At 36.8% G+C, this 20859-nt stretch overlaps 1 protein-coding gene across 6 annotated transcripts in view; it reads left to right on the forward strand.

The window, feature by feature from the left end:
* Positions 1-20859, forward strand: part of LDLRAD3 (low density lipoprotein receptor class A domain containing 3) — a 181011-nt gene that overhangs the window by 37989 nt on the left and 122163 nt on the right. Inside the window, exon 1 of one of the 6 annotated variants that reach the window (XM_058161672.1) lies at positions 12959-13054. The exons of the other annotated variants lie outside the window; for them this stretch is intronic. The gene's annotated coding sequence lies outside the window, so the exon portion shown is untranslated. Of the gene's footprint in view, positions 1-12958; positions 13055-20859 lie in introns of those variants that run through there. 6 annotated transcript variants of the gene reach the window in all.

Genomic DNA, 20859 nt, shown 5'->3' on the forward strand with positions numbered 1-20859 from the left:
GCCCCAGCCGCGGCCCGTTCCCAGGCCGCAACCAGTTCTTCAGTCGTGCCGTGGGTAAGATCCTCAGGAAGCGGCCCAAGCTCCGTCAGGAACCTCTCCGGGTCCATCAGGCGCCTGGGACGGAACCAACGCATTGGCTCCGTCTCCCTGCGGTGGTGAGCGGCGGTCTGAAAGTCTAGGCGAAGAAGAAAATGATCTGACCATGACACCGGTTCTTTTTTTTTTTTTTTTTTTTTGTTTACATTTATACCCCGCCCTTCTCCGAAGACTCAGGGCGGCTTACAATGTATAGGGCAATAGTCTCATTCTATTTGTATATATTTACAAAGTCAACTTATTGCCCCCCCAACAATCTGGGTCCTCATTTTACCTACCTTATAAAGGATGGAAGGCTGAGTCAACCTTGGGCCGGGCTCGAACCTGCAGTAATTGCAGGCTTTGTGTTCTTAATAACAGGCCTTACCAGGCAGAGCTAAACCGGCCACTAAATCTCCTAAATCCAGATCATTTACCCACTGACCAGAGATAAAAATCAAGTCTAGCGCGCCTCCCCCAATGTGTGTAGGGCCATCAGTTACTTGAATCAGGTCCAAGGCCGTCATGGAGGCCTGGAACTCCTGAACCACCGTCGACGACAAGCCGGCAGATGGCAGGTTGAAATCCCCCAAGACCAGTAGTCTGGGGATCTCAACCGCCACACCAGCAAGCACCTCTAGCAGTTCAGGTAGGGCTGTAGTCACGTAGCAAGGAGCCAGGTACGTGATCAACAGCCCCAGCTGATTCCGGTGGCCCCACTTCACAAGGAGGGATTCACAGCCAGCTATCTGAGGAACAGTGGACTCCCTCGGTTCCAGACTTTCTTTAATCACAACCGCCACCCCCCCACCCCTACCTTGGGTCCTCGGCTGATGGAATGGACGGAAACCCGGAGGGCACAGTTCGACCAGGGGTACACCCCCTTCTGTGCCCAACCAGGTCTCCGTAATGCCCATAAGGTCCGCGGACTCCCTCTGAATAAGGTCACAAATCAGGGGAGCCTTGTTAACCATGGACCGGGCATTGCAAAGCATCAGCCGAAGACCCAAGCTCTGAGGGTCTTGACCATCCGGGGAACGAGTGAGGACTGGGGGGCCGCAGCACGTGATCGCTTTTAAACATCGAACACGTGCTCCCAAAGAGCGATACGGCCCCCTGCCTCTGCCATATCTGCCCCTCCCACTCACCGTACAGATGGGATAATGTTCTCCGCTCTGTACAATCCCCTCCCCCTCTGTCTTCGGACCAACTGAAATAGTGTCGTGAGCCGGCATTGGGACTGGACATACCCTCCCCGACGGGTCACTCCCCCTACCCGTCAATCCCCTCCCCCCCTTTAAAAGCCCCTTATTAAAAAACCTATTAAAAAACCCCCAGAGATTCTTCTTCGAGGCATGCCACCTCTCTGGGTCCCAAGACCCTTCATTAAGGTAGGCCCTCGATAGAACAGAGGGCCACTCCTGCGAGGCGGGGGAACCTCGCAGCCGTAAGAGCTCAAGTGCCGAGTAACTCATAGTAAGTTCAGGTAACAACGGAAAAAAGGGTATCCCGAGCCAGCAGTTCACTACAAGTGTAGTAAAACCGACCCCCTGTCCGTATAAGATGTAAAATGGGGATCAAACTGTCCGAAGTCCGCTGATGGAATTAGCGGACCGGTACACCACTGCCAGGCAAACACCATAAGGAACGACCATGTTTAAAGTTAACAACGTCAGACAGTTAACAATCATGTCTGCAATGCCGCTGATGACAGAAATAGCGGCCATTATCGTTAACTTGAAATCAGCCATAAAACTAGGCCTTTAAAGCCTGGGATGGTAAGAGGCCGTCCAAAGTCGTTCACAGTCAGATGATACTCCCGCTGATGTCCTTCGCGGTGAGGTGAATGCCGAGAGCCAAAAAACCGTCCAAGCCGCCAAGCCCTGCTGATGTCGGGGCCAATGTCTAAGCCGATGTCCAGGCTCCAGACAGAGCCGATGTCCAGGCTCATGTATCATGAATCATAAATGTCCCTATCATAAATCAAAGATGTCCCTATTCAATATTTTGTCTTTTGCATATAGTGCAGTATAAAATTCTGAGAATGCCTTTTTAATTTTATCCTGTTGGTATATCTCTTTACCTTTATATTCTATTTTTTGTATGACACGTGCTTTCTGTTTCTTCCTTAAATTATATGCCAACCATCTCCCAGGTTTATTTGCATTACAAAAGGTATTATGTTTAGCATATTGTATATTCGTTGCCACCTGGTCTGCCATTAACATATTAAATTGACTCTGTAATATTTTTATAGCCTCTTTAAGTTTGTGATCTTGTGGGTTTTGAATTAATAACTGTTGCTTCCTTTGAATTTCTTCTTCCAAATACCTACGCTGCCTTTGTTTATTATTCCTTTGCCTATTGTCCAAGTAAATCAATATCCCTCTAATAAACGCTTTGCTCGCCTCCCACACAGTTCCTATAGGTGTCCCTTTGTACATATTAAAATCAAAAAATTCTTTTAACTGTTTCTTACAATAAGTTACATTATCCTCATATCTAAACAGATTTTCATTCAACCTCCATGTTCTACCACCTTTTTTCCCTTGTAATAATTCCATCCATACTGGGCTATGGTCAGTTAAACACCTCGGAAATATCTTCGTTTTCTTCACCCTAGAAAGCAAGTCATTAGAAATTAAAATAAAATCAATACGTGAAAAAGATTGATGCCTATCAGAAAAAAAAGTAAAATCTCTCTCATCTGGATTCCGTAACCTCCATATATCTCTAAACTCAAAGTCTTCCATCATTTCAAAAAAGGATTTTGGTAATTTTGCATGTATAGGTATCTTCTTGGAGGAGGTTCTCTTATCCCTTCTTGTATCAATTACTCCATTCCAGTCTCCTAATAAAATAAACGAACTATAATCCCAGAGGGTCAACCTCTCATGTAACATTTTGTAAAACTTTTCTTGTTGCTGATTAGGTGCATAAATACCTATCAGCAAAGTCTTTTGCATCTATCACCAGTTCAATAGCAATAAATCTTCCTTGAATATCTGCCTCAATTAACTTAGCTGGTATATCCTTCCTGATATATACAACAATTCCATGCTTCTTTTCCAAAGCTGATGCAACAAAATGGTTACCCAATTTTGAATTAATTAAATATTTTTGGTCTGATAATTTTATATGTGTCTCTTGCAAACAAATCACATCATTTTTAATTGTTTCAAGTAGTGAAATATTTTCCTTCTTTTCTGAGCTGAATTCAAGCCATTAACATTCCATGACAAGATTCTATTTGCCATTACTGGCCTCCTGAAGCTTTGAAGCAGACAACAAAGCTCCTCCTCCGGTATCTTCCGTCTAGCTCCTCCCACAGCTTCCATACTGGGATCCTGACTTTTACTTTGAGACTGTTGCTCTTCTTTACGCTTAAGGGCTCCTCTTGTCACCCTTTGCTCTTGTGGTTCCTCTAATACTGGCAGCAATAAAGGCTCTTGGATCACCACGCCTTCTTGGGTCTCCTGTAGTGTTTCTATCACTTCTATTTCGACTTTCAAAACTGTAGAAAGAAAATCCTTTGCCTTTAAAACAGTGTCAATTCTATATCTCCTTCCTTGATAGAATACTGTCAGTCCAACTGGCACCTCCCATCTGAATTGAATCTGATGTTTTTTAAGTTCTTGTGTAAATAGCAAATTCCTTCCTGTCTCTTAACATCTTTGAAGGAATCTCTTTCAACACCTTCAACTCCTGTTCTCCAATTTTTAAAGTTGTCTGATATGAAACTTGCAGAATCTGATTTCTCATAGTCCTTTTCACAAAATAAACCACAATGTCCCGAGGAAGCTTTCTCTGTCTTGCAATCCAGGAATTAACTCTATATATTTTATCAATTTGGTAAGCTACCTCTTGGGGTCCACTTCAATAAATTCAGCCAATGCTTCTGATATAATTTTTCTTAAGTCTTCTCCTCGCTCTTCTTGCATACCACAAATTCTAAGAGCTCCTTCCATAAGTTTATATTGTAATATCACAACCTGATCTTCATTTTGATCCACTTTTTCTGAACACCTTTCATTTTGTCTTCTAAATGCTTATTTGACTGAGAGATCTGTTGCATTTCCACTTCCAATCCTCAATTTTTTACTCAGTCCTTGAACTGCCATAAGAATATCTTCTCTTATTTTTGCATTAAAATTCTCCATCATCTCTTTTGCCTATCTTCAGAAAGTTTTAATTGTTCTTTCAATATTTCCTCAAGACTTGGTTCAGATCCTTCTTCCAGAAGGCTTTAAAGGTTTAGCTGCCATTCTGTCTTCAAAAGAATCAGGAATTCAAACTTAATAACTCTCCTTCCCTCCTTTCAGTATAAAAAAACTCCGTTTGTAACAATCCACAAATAACGCTGCTTCATCGTACTAAAAATTTTTACTTTCACTTTCAGACGCCATTTTAAAAGTCAATTAATCAAAGACAAAGAAAGGTTTCAAGTTTCAAAAAGGGAGTCGTTACTTGCCGTGCTGATTCTACATCAAAGATCGAACGCTTGTGAAATTCCCGTCTGCTTAGAAAATCAATCAATTTAATAAGTCCTTTAGAGCAGAAGCGACATTCCCACTCCTTTTTCCTGATAAAAACAGGAGCGTGTTGAAGTTGGAGGGAGTGGAATTCGGTGGGGTCATAAATCCAGGAAAATTCGCTCTGACAGAGCAAACCCCCTGTCAGACCTGCCACTTTCCCACAACTCTGATAACCTCTTTCGCCCAGAGGTTATGCTAAGCTCAGTGAACAGCGATTTTTTTTCTGTTTCACTGACTTTTACAATCTTCTAACACGGAGTGCTCTGTTAGAGCACCCAGCAGGAGGGTGACGTCACTGGAGCCTCCGGAACTATATATTCTTAATTGTATCAACAAGTCCTATAGGAAAATGCCAGGGTATTGGTCTGTGAATTGAAGCTCAAGAGAAAGTTGATCATGCAGCAAGACAACAACCCAAAACATACAAAGTCGTAACCAAAGAATTAATAAAGCAGAAGTAATTTAATGCTTTGGAATGACCAAGTCATATTCTGATCATAATCCTATATAAATGCTGTGGAAGGACCTGAAATGGGCAGTTTATACAAGGAAGACTCCCACATCCTTGAGTTGAAGGTATTCTGTAAGGAGGAATTCTTGGAGGGCTAAAATTCTTCCAAGTTGACGTGCAGGACTGATAATGATCAGAAATCTTTAGTTGCAATTATTGCTGCCAATGCCAGGTACTGAAAGCAAAAGGTTTACATGCTTTTGCCACACACAAATAATGTAGCTTAGGATAATTTTCCTCAATAAATAAAAGAACAAATATAATGTTTATCAATAGTCATTTGGTAGGGAGATGGGAGGCAAATAAATTTAATAAATAAATACAAGTTTTTGACTGATTTGTTTAATTGGGTTCTCTTCATCTAGTTTTACAACTTCCGTGGAGAAAAGATATTTATGTAGAAATGTTGAAAATGTAAAAGAATTCACGAACTTTTAAACACCAATGTATGTAACTCCCATCCATATTCTTTTTCAGATTAGTAGTCTTAAGAACAGTAAAATTGTTCATAATTAAAAGGCCTTTATTTATTTTTTTTATCCCTATCAGGTCTGCATAAAAATCTGGTTTAATATTTCATCTTCATTATTTCACTGCTGCACCTAGATTGTAATGAGAAGTTCATCAGGAAAAATGTCAGGATAAAATATGAATGTGATGAGATAATAGTGCTATATGTTAACTTCTGGAATCAAAAATACCTTTATAGATTATTCAAAGTAAAAAATACAAAATCCCAACTTTTCTATGTATAAATTATTGTATTATTGAATGTGTGGTCTGGGACAGAAGGAGATAGTTTAAATGAAGCTAGAGAGGCGGGCAAATGTATAACCATTTATCATTTTCCACTTCAATTTTACATTTTATGTTTACTCTTTAAATTCTACACATTCATCATATTCTGATTTCCTATTTTAAGGCACTCTCAACAGTTCAAGCCGTGTGGTTTCCAAATCTTAGTACTATACTTGCTTTCCTGGTAAATGCTTTTGCTGTAAATGAAAAGTGAAATCAGAAGAAGGGTATGCTGCATACATAGGATGTGGACTCTGCTGTTGTCCATTAAGAAAAATACTCTAGTTACATCTCCATTAATAGCTGAATTATTAATGCAGTGTCTCTTGTGGAAGAAGCTTTTTAACTGCTTGGTATTCTCTTATATTTGACATCTTAATAGCTCAGATGCATGTTGCATAAGAGGAGACATCTGCTAATATAAACAATTACTAATTCTGAGCTGTATACTTGGAACAAAGGAATATTTACTTGCCTAAAATGTGTTTTCTGTTACCCAACACAAAGATCATGCACTTCAGAGCAGATTGGGATGAATATGCATGATGAGATAGGTACATCATGTTCTTCAACCGTATGTCAGTCATTGATTGTAAGCAGAATTTAATAAATCTTAGATGGGGGGGAACTTAAACAATTAAGACAGCTTGTTGCTCAAATAATGTACCATAGTACAGTGATTGTCTTCCTTATGAATCCAAAACAAAGCTATATATTGTCACTTACTGTAATAATTAGTGCAACCATCTTGCCAAGTTCATTTGACAGTGAGTCACAAAACATTAGCATTTACAAAAAAAAAAGGTCCTTACCCTTTGGAAAGTTAATTTGAAACATAAGAAAGGAAAATAAAACAAGCTGCATATAGAAAAACGGTGTTTAAACACAACTATATTCTTATAAGCACAAGTTTTAAACTTATGTATTCTTCCCAATTTTCTTGAGTCTGGTGAGAAGTTGTAAAAGCTTTAGCTTCCTATTTCAATTAGCCATATTTTAACATTATGTTTGAATCCTGAATGCCTTGTCTTCTCACTATCGTTTACTGAAATAAAACAGCTTTATAAAATACTTTTTAAAGTTGCTTCTTTAAAGTATGATTTTAATCATACTTTAAAGTATTATGGGCATAAGACTTAAGGTGATATCAAAAAAGAGACCATAAACCTGAGGTACTCATTGCCTGAATATATATTATTTGAAAAGTATATACTATACTTTGATAGTATAGACTTAGAATATTTTCTTGGCTTTTAGAGGCAAAATAATTAAATGTAATTCCTGTTCTCTTCTTCAAATATTTTGTCTATCTCTTCAGCTATTTGATATATATCCAGTTATTTGGGATGTAATAAGCAAAGTTCCTTCTTAGTAGTGCTGAATGTATGCAAAAGACTTATTCCAGTCAAATTGATTGTCCATCAGTTTTGTGAACTGTGTCTCAGAATTTTAAGGTGATTGGGAAATTCTGGGAGTTTTAGTCCACATGACTAACGGAAGCTGAAGAAAGCATCTTCTTCTATTAATAATTCATTTTCATATAGCTTGATTCATTTAGCTTGGTTTTATCATTTTATTACAGGACTACCATATCTAGAACACATGATAAGTGTGTACAAGTAGCTTACACAGTCTACAATAATTGCATGCTATATATGTTTCATGGAGTGCCATGGTTAATCAGCTGCAATTTATTATATTTTTTGAGAGACATTATTTAGTTACGTTATTATTGACTATTATATACCTGACACCTTTTTTCCCTCTGTTCTTTATTTCATGATTTTCTTCTTGTTCTTTGGATTATAAAATGAAGCAAGCAAGTTAAAGTGACGTAATTGAAGCCTCGCTTTGTATATTGCAAGCCAGTGTATTTTATTCTTGTAAATAGCAAGGCAATAGTAATATATATATATATATATATATATATAAAATATTAGCTTTTTGTGTCCATTTTGATGGTTGCATTTGTCACTTGTGCCACACAATAAAAAATGTTCTTATTCTTTTCTTACTCTGCCACCGGAAAATGCCTTTGATGACAGTACACATTTAATTTCCATCTGCATTAGCTGAGTATAAGCTCTTTTATAATGGAGATAAATATTTACTTTCAGCTAGGGTTTTTGTTGTGATGAGTAAATGAAGGAGATAAAGTGAAATTAAATTCCTATGAAATGAAAGTAGTATAATATTATTCAATATAATTTCTGCTGCATATCTGGGCAGGTTTTGTTTCCATTGACAAAATGCAAATGTTATTGATTTGCTGCAAAACAATTGAAATCTAATCCAATCAGGAAATAACTGAGTTGCTTTTTATTTGAGAGGCGGGTGGGGAAATGCCGAATGCAGCACATTAAAGAAATGAGGGAACCAGTATTTGCAAAAACTAACTACAAGTTATGTTATTTTCCAGAGACCTGACAATGATTTATTGGAATGCTATTATTTTAGCACGCTACTTGTACCAAGTACTGTGTCTTTTTGGCAACAAAAAAGTAAAGATGAAAATACCTTTTAGTTTTGCACCTTGTTTTTCTTTCCTCCCAACATAGTATAAAATTGTTTGAATTTAAGATAAATATATTAAACTAACCTATTAATCTATTGGGAGGAAGGGAGGAAGGTGGAGTGAGAGAGAGGGAGGAAGACAGAGATAGAGAGAGAGATTTTAGTGGCAAACCATAATATTTAATACTGGTTTTTCCAGTGAAAATTCGAAGTACTCTTTAGTTCCAGTTTGGAACTTGTGGAATTATTCTTCAGTTACCATGTACTTATTCTGTGCTGTGTCAGCTCTCATTAGTTGCTTGATAATTCCACATGGGCTAGAAATGTGGTGTACATTTTGTCCCAGATCCAAAGGCAACTGTATTTTCTCTGTTTTTCCCAGGGAAACAAGCTAAAGGAGAGGAGGGAAATATTTTCAGACCTCCAAGTCATAGACTTGTAGTTGTAAAATGAATTTATCTAGATTAGTGTTTCTTAAACTTTTTTTCTGTATGAAGATCCCATGTTTACAAATTATGGAGGACCTCAAAAGTGCTTTTGTTTGTATGGGTTGTATTTATCTGTGTTTGCTGCATTGAAAATTAAAATTGACATTTGCTGCTGCTACTGCTTTTCAAGATTGTTTGATGGGATTGTAATATTTTATTCTTTTTCAACACGAACTAGCAATAATTTTGATTTTGCAGATCCCTGAGAGGGTCTTTGTGACCCTCTCCTAGGTTTCCTAGGATCATAGTTTTAAAAAACACTGACCTAGAGAAAGGCATCATATGTCAATATAATTTTTAAAATGTGCAAATTTATTCTTATAAAAATTTGCAGTTGAAAGACAGTGATTATGTAGCATCTCAAAAATCTTTTAGTTGAGGCATTTAGTAGTAGGCAAAATTTACAATCTATCAGAAATCAGTAACAAGTAACAAGCTGAATTGTGCAATCTATGTACAATTATATATCCACTGAAATTGATGACTACTCTGGGGCTTGAAGATACGCAATAAGTTTGCAACGTAATGTAATCTAATGTATGGTTGTTGAAATACGATGTAATAAATAAGATGTATTGTTTTAAACAGCTCATCTTGCATTTTCAACTAGTTACTACTGATGAAACTACATTTACCTAGTTCATTGTAGATGCTTTTAAAACAAGGAATTACAGTTATGAATAGAATATTAATGATCTTATACTGCAAAATCTTTTTGAGCACCTATGGGAATAGTTGAGTGCCTTTTGGAATTCAGTTTGTAATTGTAGAATCTTAATGGCTCATTCTCTAGTTAGGAACTTTGTAATGTATCCTTCATTTATCATGAGAACAACTCTTAAAAATGTCACATGTCTATGTTTTTATTTGAACCATTTGTTAGTTATGGAACAAGTGTTCTTATTCGTTTTGTCAGCTTTGCAATCTTTCTACATTTGCTTTTCGTGTTCTTATGCCTTGAAATTAAAAGCTTGCAAAATATTGCAAGCACATAGTTTAATCAGCTCTGCCATTTCATTTGCAAACACAAATCAGAGGATCACAACATATTTATTTCTCAAACCACTGAACAAGCTACATTTGCACAATATTTGTGTATAGATTTCTCACATTTAGATATATAAGTGGGACCAAACTATCTCTTCCCTAGCATGAGCAAGCTTGTCTGCAAAGAGTCCTATTGAAAGGTCAAGCATCAAAAAACATATTCAAATCATGTTCTGAGGGCTTAAAAATTCACAAGTAGGGCATCATGATACAGATTCAGAGAATAAAGTTTCAGAAGATAAGAATTGTAATGTTTTGACCATGTAAAGTCCAGGTAGAATCAGTTGTTCCCAGAGGAGATGAGCTGGTGAGAAGTTGCCCTTATCAAGACAGGCAGGAACTCATTAGAGATGAAGATCTTCTTGAGAGGCAAGGGGACACAACAAGTGTCATTCATCTTCCCTCTGAAGATGAAGTACATAGTGCATCTTGAGATGGGCTGGCTGCCTAGGACTAAGATCCTTGTCACTTGACTGCCTCCTCATCTGCTCATTGCTTGATTACACACCAATTCCTGAAGATTCCATCTGTTACAAATGTCTGAAACAGGCTTTCCAGCATGGAAATCTAAGTTGGACCTGGCAGTAGTGACTGACTGGTGAAGATCCAGCAAAGATTTTCTAACAGGTATAATTTCCTACTTAGTCAACCATGGTCATGAAACTAACAGTAGTGCATGACATCAGGATTAGTGCTGAAGTGAGCCTAGCTTAAAAGTAGACTTAATACTAATACTAATTAAGTCTGATAAGTAGACTTAATACTTGTTACACCCAGGATAGTTTATAGTAGGTTATTTGGGCTTCATCTAATAGAATATAGCCACATTTGAGTCCTTGTTGACAATAAAGCGATAGGTATTGGGGCTGTGCAGTGCTTCTGATTAGAAAGTGGAAAAGTGTTTTGGAACATGGATGAGTGTTGGCAGCTCACAGGAATAATGTCAGTTTATTATTGAAACTATCTGCAAGAAAACAATGAAGGTGAGAGTACATCAAAAAGCAAGAATCTTGGTGATTCCTTAAATTAATGGCTGTTTTTCTCAGAACTAAATTTCAGATGCCTAGCATGGATGTGTATGATCTTGAGAAAAGATACAACTGCTTTAAGAAACCATTGATTTATAGTACATTACATGAGTGTCTCATCTGTTTTGAAGCAACTTTTTCTCTTTTGAACCTAAAATATTCCAATAAACCCTGACATTTATTACTTAACTTCTTTAGAGCTGTATACATTACTGCTGCATTTCCAGGCCAATTCAAAGACTAAGAGTTAACTTTTAAAACATTAAATTTCTATTTTCTTTAGCTTTCACCTGAAAGTATATTTTATATGTCATTTTCGGTAAGCATTGGATTTAACTTGTTTAAACTTGCTCAAAATATATGTAAATCTGATTTATTGTTTTAGGAATGTTATATTGGTATGGGAATATATATTTCATATTGCAAGTTTCCTTAGGAAGTCTGCATTCTTAAAACATATAAACACTGTATTAAATGCTTTAATAAAACCCTGAAAGTTGAACAGACTCACCATATTATAAGACTAAATAATTAAAGCCAGCAGAAAACTTTCTGGACAGTTCACTAATGGAGATGTTTCCTTTGTAAAATTAATGTGTAACATGTGAGCAACATTGCTGAATGTTTTTTAAATGTGTAATTAATTTACTATAAAGGGGGTCTATCATATCTCTTTGGAATAGAGTATAGTGTGGTCAACAGTCCCTAGGAAAAGGATCATGAGTGTTGCAACAATGTGCAAAATAAGTATTATCATCATCATGTCTACTGAATAAGCTTGATTTCCCCAATCTATCTGTATTCAGATTTAATTTCAGTAGCATCTTCCATTTTCAAAGAGCTGCCTATGCTCTCCTTTCATAAATATTCAATTGTCTTTTTATACATGATGAAAACTAATTTTAATATTCTAGAATTATTTGTAAAAGTGTAGGTTTTTTATTGGATTTGCTTTTTTTGTTTTTTGTTTTATTTGCATTTATATCCCGCCCTTCTCCGAAGACTCAGGGCGGCTTACACTATGTTTTAGTAACCCATAATATATTTTAAGTGACCCATAATATATTTTAAGGAAAGGAAGCAGTTTTCTGATTTCTTCTGTATGTCAGAAAACAGCTTCCATCTTAAAAAAAATAGTTTGGAAGTTCTTTTCAGTTATGTCACTTTTTTTTCTAAATAAAATGCCCCTAATTACTTGCATTTGGTTATATGATCCAATCAACAATTATTTCATTTCCTATGAAGAGTCACTTAAATAGAACAGAAAGATAAGAAATTCTCATAGTAATTGAGACATGGTAAAATTCTACATACTGGACCAAACTAGCTATGCTTTTTAAGGTGATTATTTAATACTTAATATGCAAAAAGAATCAAGAGCACTAGCATGCAAATAAAACACCCCTATATTTATCAATAAATTAGTAATGCAATTTGCATAATAATTTTTTAAAAAATATTTCCTAATTTCCACTGAGCTGTTAAAGGATTCTTTTGTGATGGCAATTTCTGATAATAAGGTAGAATTTGAGGATTTGCAGTTGGCTGTTCCTTATCTCTGAAATGTTTCCAAATTTAGAGTACACAGTTTCCAATTTAGAGTACTCTGCTTTAAATAGCAACTATGCACAAATATGAGAGTAACAAATGATAATAAGAAATCATTTTCTGAGCAAAGTACATTTAGGACAACAAAAGTCTTGAGGATGAAACTGATTTAGGTCTTGTCTGTTTCAGGCAGCAGTTGCAGCCAGCAGGAGACTTCTAATGGAATAATTAAATCACAGAACTGAGCTTGTTAACTTAAGTCAGCATATTTTAGGGAAATGCTGTGCCATAGAGAAAAGAGTTCAGAAAGAGATATCATGTAAAAGCAAACTCTGTGTCCCTTTTTTTTTGGGGGGGGGGGAAGAGAAAATACAGGGTTGGGCACAGGACATTGCATGAGAAAACTTTATCTGAATGAGACAGCAACTACCAGCATCTCACTTTCTGTATTTGCTTAGCGACCATTTTGTTGGAATCAGTTGCTGTCACTAAATGAGGACTTTCCATCAGGTATGATTTTGTACTGTTAAAAAAAAGCTGTGAATGTTTGACTAGTTTAATTTCATTTTCTTTAAAAACAAAAGGTGTAATTATGTATTCCTATGCAGCTCGGTTGATACTCTCCTAAAAGGTACTGACAGTTTTCCTGTGCTCTTTGTGGTTGGTAGCCCAGACACCAAACAGTTGAATTACGTAGGGGTTGTGATTAGTGGCCATATGTTTCTGAGTAAAACTTTACATCCCAGGCATATCCTGTTTCTGCTTGGTGCTAATATAATTCTGTCCAATTTCCTTCCAGGTTCCATTTGCCATTTACTTTTACACAGATCTTAGAAAAATATGCAGCCTGGCTGTATTTTATCTCGATAAAAGCATTTTTTTAAATCATGTATTCAATATCTCTTTTCATTCTTCAGTAATCCTTTCTGTTCCTTTGCATGGTTCGAATATTTTGATGTTTTTTTTCTCCTTTTCCTTCTAAAATGCTGGCAGCTGCCTTAGCTGCACTAGTGGAACTTCCCATCCAGTATGATTTTATTTATAGATTACAATGGCATTGAAATACAGCCATATAACCATTACAGAAATCAATGGAGCCAGTAAATAGAATAAAATGCATTGAAGATAGATAGATAGATATTTAAAATGTACCAAACTTCTTAAGAATGTGGGAAAGTTACTTTGCCATTACCATCTGTAATTTTTATTTGTGTTTTTATTTTATTCATTTTATTTTCTAACATTCGGATATTTTTAACTTGAACGTGCTCCCAATCAAGGTTCAGAAATTACATTTCCTGTTTTGTTTTGTTTTTTTGTTCATTATCATAAATGTCCAAGACTTGCTAAGATATAAGATAAATGTGATTTTTGTCTAATCCTTGTGACAGATATTTCCCATGTTTTTCTTTTAATATTATTTTATTTTTACATATATGATATATTTTATAGTAATTACTAAAAAACAATGGTTTAACTTCCCCAATATCCTCTTTGCTTCATAGATTCTGTTCAATATATAAAAGGAATGATTTTTCTTGTGTATGATCAATGCTAATCATAACCACTACAATTATGCACTTGAATTGATCACAAGCATTTCCAGGACACATTCCTGTGTTACAAATGGGAGGGGGCTATAATTTGGATATGTCATTATCAGTACAGGTTTAGTAAAATGTACTGCTTATATGAATTTTGAATTATTTATAATGTAAGTTTCCTTTTGGGATTTAATCAGGATTCAGTTTCCCTCTTCTAGAGGTCATAATTGGAGGAGTTATCCCAGTTCAGTTTGTACTTTTTTTTGTCTGTGCCTAGCAGGTGAATATCAGTATTTTCCTGCATGGAGCAAAAAAGTTGACTGTTATTTTCCTGACAACCAGCATAGTTTTTAATAAAAGTTTTATGTATTGTTCATTAGTGTGTGTATTGTCTTGATATGTACAGTACATCAACATTCAGTAAATATATATAGCACAGCTTTGTCTCCTAAACTGAATTTTCTGGTCCAGATCACAGTTGATATATAAGAAATAGGATAAATTGCTTACATTGATTCCTGTATTGCTTCTCTCTTCTTTGGAATTTTCTCTGAAAATAATAATTCTAATTGACCAAGTTTTCCACCTCCCAACCCTTCTGAGTACAATTTAAAATGTGCGCAGGATAATTTATTTGGATATCAGGATGCAATAAATATGGACAAGTTTGTATAGAGGACATAGGCAACTGCCAACCAATCAGAGTTTGGTTTTTCCAGCCAGAACCCAATACAAAGAACCATCAATCAGACAGTGCTCATTTGTTGGCCAGTAACAGAATGCCTTATTCTGGTCTCCCAAGATTCTTCCCTTCTGTTCTTAATTAACGTAGAAGAGAATAAATTATGAGGTTTCCTCTATGTTTCTGTGCTTGCCATGGTGACAAACCTCTATAATCTTCAGACTTTCTCATACTGAAATGCTGACAGTTCTCCAGAAATTAAGACGAAACCAAGAATCTCTTCCAATGAGAGCACAGATTGTCCTTTTTTGGGAATAACAAGTCTTTCTTGAAATGTCTGTCTTTATATGTATTTCTAAATATCCCAGAATAGGGATAAAATAACTCTTCTTGGAACTGTAAAAACAATTATAATGTTGTGTGAAGAGCAGGAGGCTGTCATTCCTTCAAAGTAAGCCTCCTCAAGAAACAGGCATGGCATGAACATAATTTACTGTGTAGATAGAATAATAGACAATCAAAAGATCACCCAAAGCTTGTCCAAGTTTCTCTCTGCCTCATCGTATACTAAACAAACACTGACTCCTGATTTTCTTCTTATTTATTTATTTATTTATTAAATTTTTATACCGCCCTTCTCCCAAAAGGACTCAGGGCGGTGTACAGCCAAAAATAAAACTCAATATATATACAATTAAAACCAGAATTTAAAACAAAGCAAATTACAAATAAGGCCGACAACTAAAATTTAAATTTAAAATTTAAAAATTCAAAACCCTAAAACAATAAAAACCCAATTTAAAATAGTAAAACTATTATGCCAGTCCCGCTTGAATAAATAAGTATGTTTTTAGCTCACGGTGAAAGGTCCGAAGATCAGGCACTTGGCGTAAGCCAGGGGGAAGTTCGTTCCAGAGCGTCGGACCCAGAAGCTGGGTCTTCTGGGTGCAATTCAAGGTGCGGTTTATTACCTTTAAAACTTCATTACCTTTATTATGTGGAAAAGGGTCAGATTTTCTGCAGGATTATATCTCCCTAAGGACATCTTCTGACAGGTTCTGGAGAACCAGTAGTGGAAATTTTGAGTAGTTCAGAGAACCGGCCAAATACCATCTCTGGCTGGCCCCAGAGTGGGGTGGGAATGGAGATTTTGCAATATCCTTCCCCCGGAGTGGGGAGGGAATGGGGATTTTGCAGTATCCTTTCCCTGGAATGGGATGGCAATGGAGATTTTGCAGTATCCTTCTCCTGCCACGCCCACCAAGCCACGCCCACAGAACCGATAATAAACCAATAGTAAAAAAAATTGAATTTCGCCACTGAACACTACCTATCCTACCAGATCAGATAGACTGGGCATGCTCTTAATCCCTCCCCTAAATAATGCCATTTTAAGGGATCTAGGAGGCATGCCTTTTCTGTGAGAGCTCCTGCCCTCCATTCCCCTTGAAGTCTAACAGGTCTCTACCCTCCTAGCATTCCAAAAAGCAGATCAGACTTGGCTTCCTCCCCCGGCCCCTGCCCCCGCCCCCCTATCAATGGGATAGGGTCAGGGGGGTGAAAAGATGTTATGTGAGACTGTATATCAGATATTTAATTTTATGTCAGATTTTTAATGTTTATGGTTTTAATAGATGCATGACGTGTGTTACATTGTTTTATTATCAGTATTGTTTTAATTATTGTTTGGGAGTTTGACATAAGATGGAAGGCTATATAAATGTTTAGATAAATAAAATGATTAGAACCAAAGTTGGGTTATTTTGAGTTCCTTTCTCACATGCTGTTTCTCAATACTATCATGCTTTCTGCAAGCTGCCCATTAACTTTTCTTTCCCATCTCCATTCCTTTACAGGGACTCATATAGTACAAATACTGGAACTGCACTATTATCAGGAAGTCCCTCTTCCCTGAATACTTAGAACCTTTATACAGTTTCTTGCTCTTAATGTCAGCTTTATGTACTATTGGAGCAGAGCTATTATTTTCAAGAAACCACATGGAGCCAGTTTTTGATTTAGTAAAGAAATCAACTTTCTCTGCTTCTCCACAAACATGTTGGCTTTTATTTGTTTGGTACCATGCACATGTTCCACCCAAACTTTGTTTTTCAGATGACACATGTTCTCTATTTTCTCTTTGCTATTAAAGAAGCCCCATGAGCTTTCTCTGCATATTTATTTTTATATCTTCCAAGCAGAACTAACAGCTGTTGTGAAGACAGCATAAAGTTTAAGGCTAGAGATTTTACCAAGACTATCTAGTTGTAAAGCCTAATCATGCCATGTTTGGGTGGGATTAATCACAGTACATTTTGTGGTAAACAATTCCTGTATCTGTCTTGCTGATTTTATAAATACAGACTGTGATAGCACAGGGGAGGACATACTTGCTTCCATTCATAATCTTGATTTGCTATTCAGCATTTGTACCAGTTCCTGGAACAAGCTTTGTAATATTTTATCCGTTTCCTAGGAATAATGAAGCAGTCATTTACCAGTGAATAAAACAACTGGAAGGTATATGACACAATCCAGAGGAAGTTATGAAGTTAAATTTTACTGAGTTTTCTAAATACCTAGCTAGTATGTTACTGAAAAACCTGTTTTTAGTCCTAGGATGAGACAGAACACGGATAAATCAGAGTCACTAAGAGTTGGGCAGCATACAAATTTAGTAAATTATTATTATTTATATAACAAGGTGAAATCATAGTTCTTTAGTTGGTGTTGGCCTTCATTAAATCAAGTTCTTCCCAAGAATCTAGGATGTCATAATGTATTGGGGTAACAACATACGTGCAGATCCAAGCAGTGTGGCTTTTTCTAATTGATACATGGAAATTTTATCAGATTTTCTAACTGCTGTCCAAAGCTTTTTGATATTGTTATGTATTGTTATGTACAATTATGGCTGGTTGTTTAGATGTCTAATTAAACAATTAGATGTTTAGACTGGATTTGGCATTTTTATCCACCTATCAAGTTCTTCCCAATGACTTGGAATAAACAGATATTATTGTTTAATAATGTTAAGGGTATTGTTGCAGGATGGAAGCTGTTCCAAGTAAAGCTGCCTTTTACAATTGATGATGGTTTTGTCAATGTCAGTGGTGTTCAATAAGGCTTAAGATGTTTTAGAATTGTACCCAAAATACCTCTTGGTACTATTTTTGCTTCCTTTTGCCACAGTCATTCTACTTTTATTTGCAGGTCTTTGTATTTTAAGATTTTCTTCAATTCTTTTTCTTCTGTTTTGCTGCTTGCAGGTAGTGCCACATCCACTATCCAGACTTTTTTGGGGTCTTTTTTATCAACAATTGCTAAATCTGTGATGTTAGTCAGTGTTAGTTTTTGCATATATATACTTGCTTACTTTTTACACTGACTTTTTCAACCAATTCTTAGAGTTTGTTCATTTATTGTTGTTATACAGTGGCATACAACTTACAATCTTAATTGAGCCCAAAATTTCTGTTGCTAAGTGAGACATTTGTTAAGTGAGTTTGCTCTATTTTATGACTTTTCTTGCCACAGTTGTTAAGTGAATCACTGCAGGTGTTAAGTTACTAACATGGTTGTTAAGTGAGTCTGGCTTCCCCCATTGACTTTGCTTGTCAGAAAACTGCAAAAGGAGGTTACATGACCCCAGGAAACTGCAACTGTCATAAATATGAGTCAGTTGCTAAGTGTCTGAATGTTGATCACCTGACCATGGGGATGTTAAAATGGTTTTAAATGTGAAAAACAGTCATAAGTCACTTTTTCAGTGCTTGTGCAACTTTGAACAGTCACTAAATGAGCTGTTGTAAGTTGAAAACTGCCTGTATTTCTATGAATAAAGAAATGCTTCTTTGTTCATTCAGTCTTACAAATTGGGTCATGTTGTGCAAAAGTAAATTAAAAGCAAAGTATCAATAACTGTTCTGTCCCCCTCGCCTCCGTCCGAGCGATGACTTAATTAGCCGGCACTATCAGCTTTGGCAGCAAACTAGTGAGCATCTGCCAAATGTCTCTGTTATCTCCCTTGATGCCGATGAGTCAACAAACAGTACTTCAGCTCTAGTCAAGCAGTTGATTTGCCTGCTACGAAGAGGCATAGCAGCCCTTGCTGCTTTTATATCCTGTGGGGTGTGGCTCCATGACTCAGCACTTCCTAGGCCTGCTTCTTCTGTTCCCGCCTCTCCTGCCTACGAAACCTAGGGTCCAGCCAGGCCTGATTGCCATCAGCTGGGTCTGGAGGCGTGGCCTGGGGGGGGAAAGAGTCAGGGGACGGAGGCCTCGTTATCTCCTCCACCTGGCCTGCCTCTGGCTCCTGGAGCTGATCCAAGGAAGCTGGTGCTCCCGAGGTAAGTCCTGATGGCCCTTCCCCCCCACTTTCCAAGTCACTTTCTGGCAGGGGGCCCGGCTTGGGGGGCTCAGACACAACAAATAACATTGGACTCACACATAATGTAACCAATAATGTCAGGGTTTTTTTTGGGGGGGGGAGTATTACAAGTTATAGTTTTTATGTCATTGTTAAGCCCAAACAACCAAAATATTGTATTCTAGAACAACTATAAAGAATGAAATTAATTTACATAAAGAAGAGAATATTTGTAACTCAAGATTGAAATATGGGGTCCTTGGTGCTCTCTGAGCTTGTCTTCTTGCAGACATTTCATGAGGTAACCTCATAAGTTCACAGACTATAGGTATTACAATTGTTACTTATCTTGGAGGAAAACTCAGGGTGGAGAAAACATTTTTCTTTTTTTAAAAGTTTTTTATTAAACAAACTAAAAACATTGGACAGAGTGTGACCATCCCGGTCTTGTCATATCCATACATATTTTTTACATAACAACAAATATAATTACTATTTAACATACATTACTATTTTATTCTTAGATACAATACATATCCCTTGTCCTCATTTACATAATTGTCTAAATATTATCCAGTATCCATTTTACAAACCCTAATTCTTTTTTGTTCCAACTCCTTTTCTCCTTTCCAACCATTGGTACACTTTGTTCCAAATTTTATAATATTCTGCCTTGTCTTTATTTTTGAGTTCTAGTGTCAGCTTATCCATTTCTGCACATGTCAAGATTTTCTTTATTATTTCTTCTTCCTGGGGAGTTTCTTCCTTTTTCCAGTATTGCGCATAAACCAGCCTTGCTGCTGTTATAACTTGCAGCATTAAATATATCAATTCTTTGCTATGTTTCTCTTTTGTGATTCCTAATAGGAGTAATTCAGGATTCAAATCTATGTTTTAATGTAATATATAACAACAGAGTTGGAAGGGACCTTGGAGGCCTTCTAGTCCAACCCCCTGCCCAGGCAGGAAACCCTACACCATCTCAGTCAGATGGTTATCCAACATTTTCTTAAAAATTTCCAGTGTTGGAGCATTCACAACTTCTGAAGGCAAGTTGTTCCACATATTAATTGTTCTAACTGTCAGGAAATTTCTCCTTAGTTCTAGGTTGCTTCTCTCCTTGATTAGTTTCCACCCATTGCTTCTTGTTCTACCCTCAGGTGCTTTGGAGAACAGCCCGACTCCCTCTTCTTTGTGGCAACCCCTGAGATATTGGAACACTGCTATCATGTCTCCCCTAGTCCTTCTTTTTATTAAACTAGACATACCCAGTTCCTGCAACCATTCTTCATATGTTTTAGCCTCCAGTCCCCTAATCATCTTTGTTGCTCTTCTCTGCACTCTTTCTAGAGTCTCAACATCTTTTTTACATTGTGGCGACCAAAACTGGATGCAATATTCCAAGTGTGGCCTTACCAAGGCATTATAAAGTGGCACTAACACTTCATGTGATCTTGATTCTATATCTCTGTTTATGCAGCCCAGAACTGTGTTGGCTTTTTTAGCAGCTGCTGCACACTGCTGGCTCATATCTAAATGGTTATCCACTAGGACTCTCACAGGTACTACTATTGAGCAAGGTACCACATATACGATACCTGTGCATTTTGGGTTTTTTGCCTAAATGTAGAACCTTGCTTTTTTTCACTGTTGAATTTCATTTTGTTAGATAGTGCCCAATGTTCAAGTCTGTCAAGATCTTTCTGTAACTTGAGCCTAT

Source organism: Ahaetulla prasina, chromosome 1, assembly GCF_028640845.1.
Source record: "Ahaetulla prasina isolate Xishuangbanna chromosome 1, ASM2864084v1, whole genome shotgun sequence".
In the NCBI taxonomy this organism is placed as follows: Eukaryota; Metazoa; Chordata; class Lepidosauria; order Squamata; family Colubridae; genus Ahaetulla; species Ahaetulla prasina.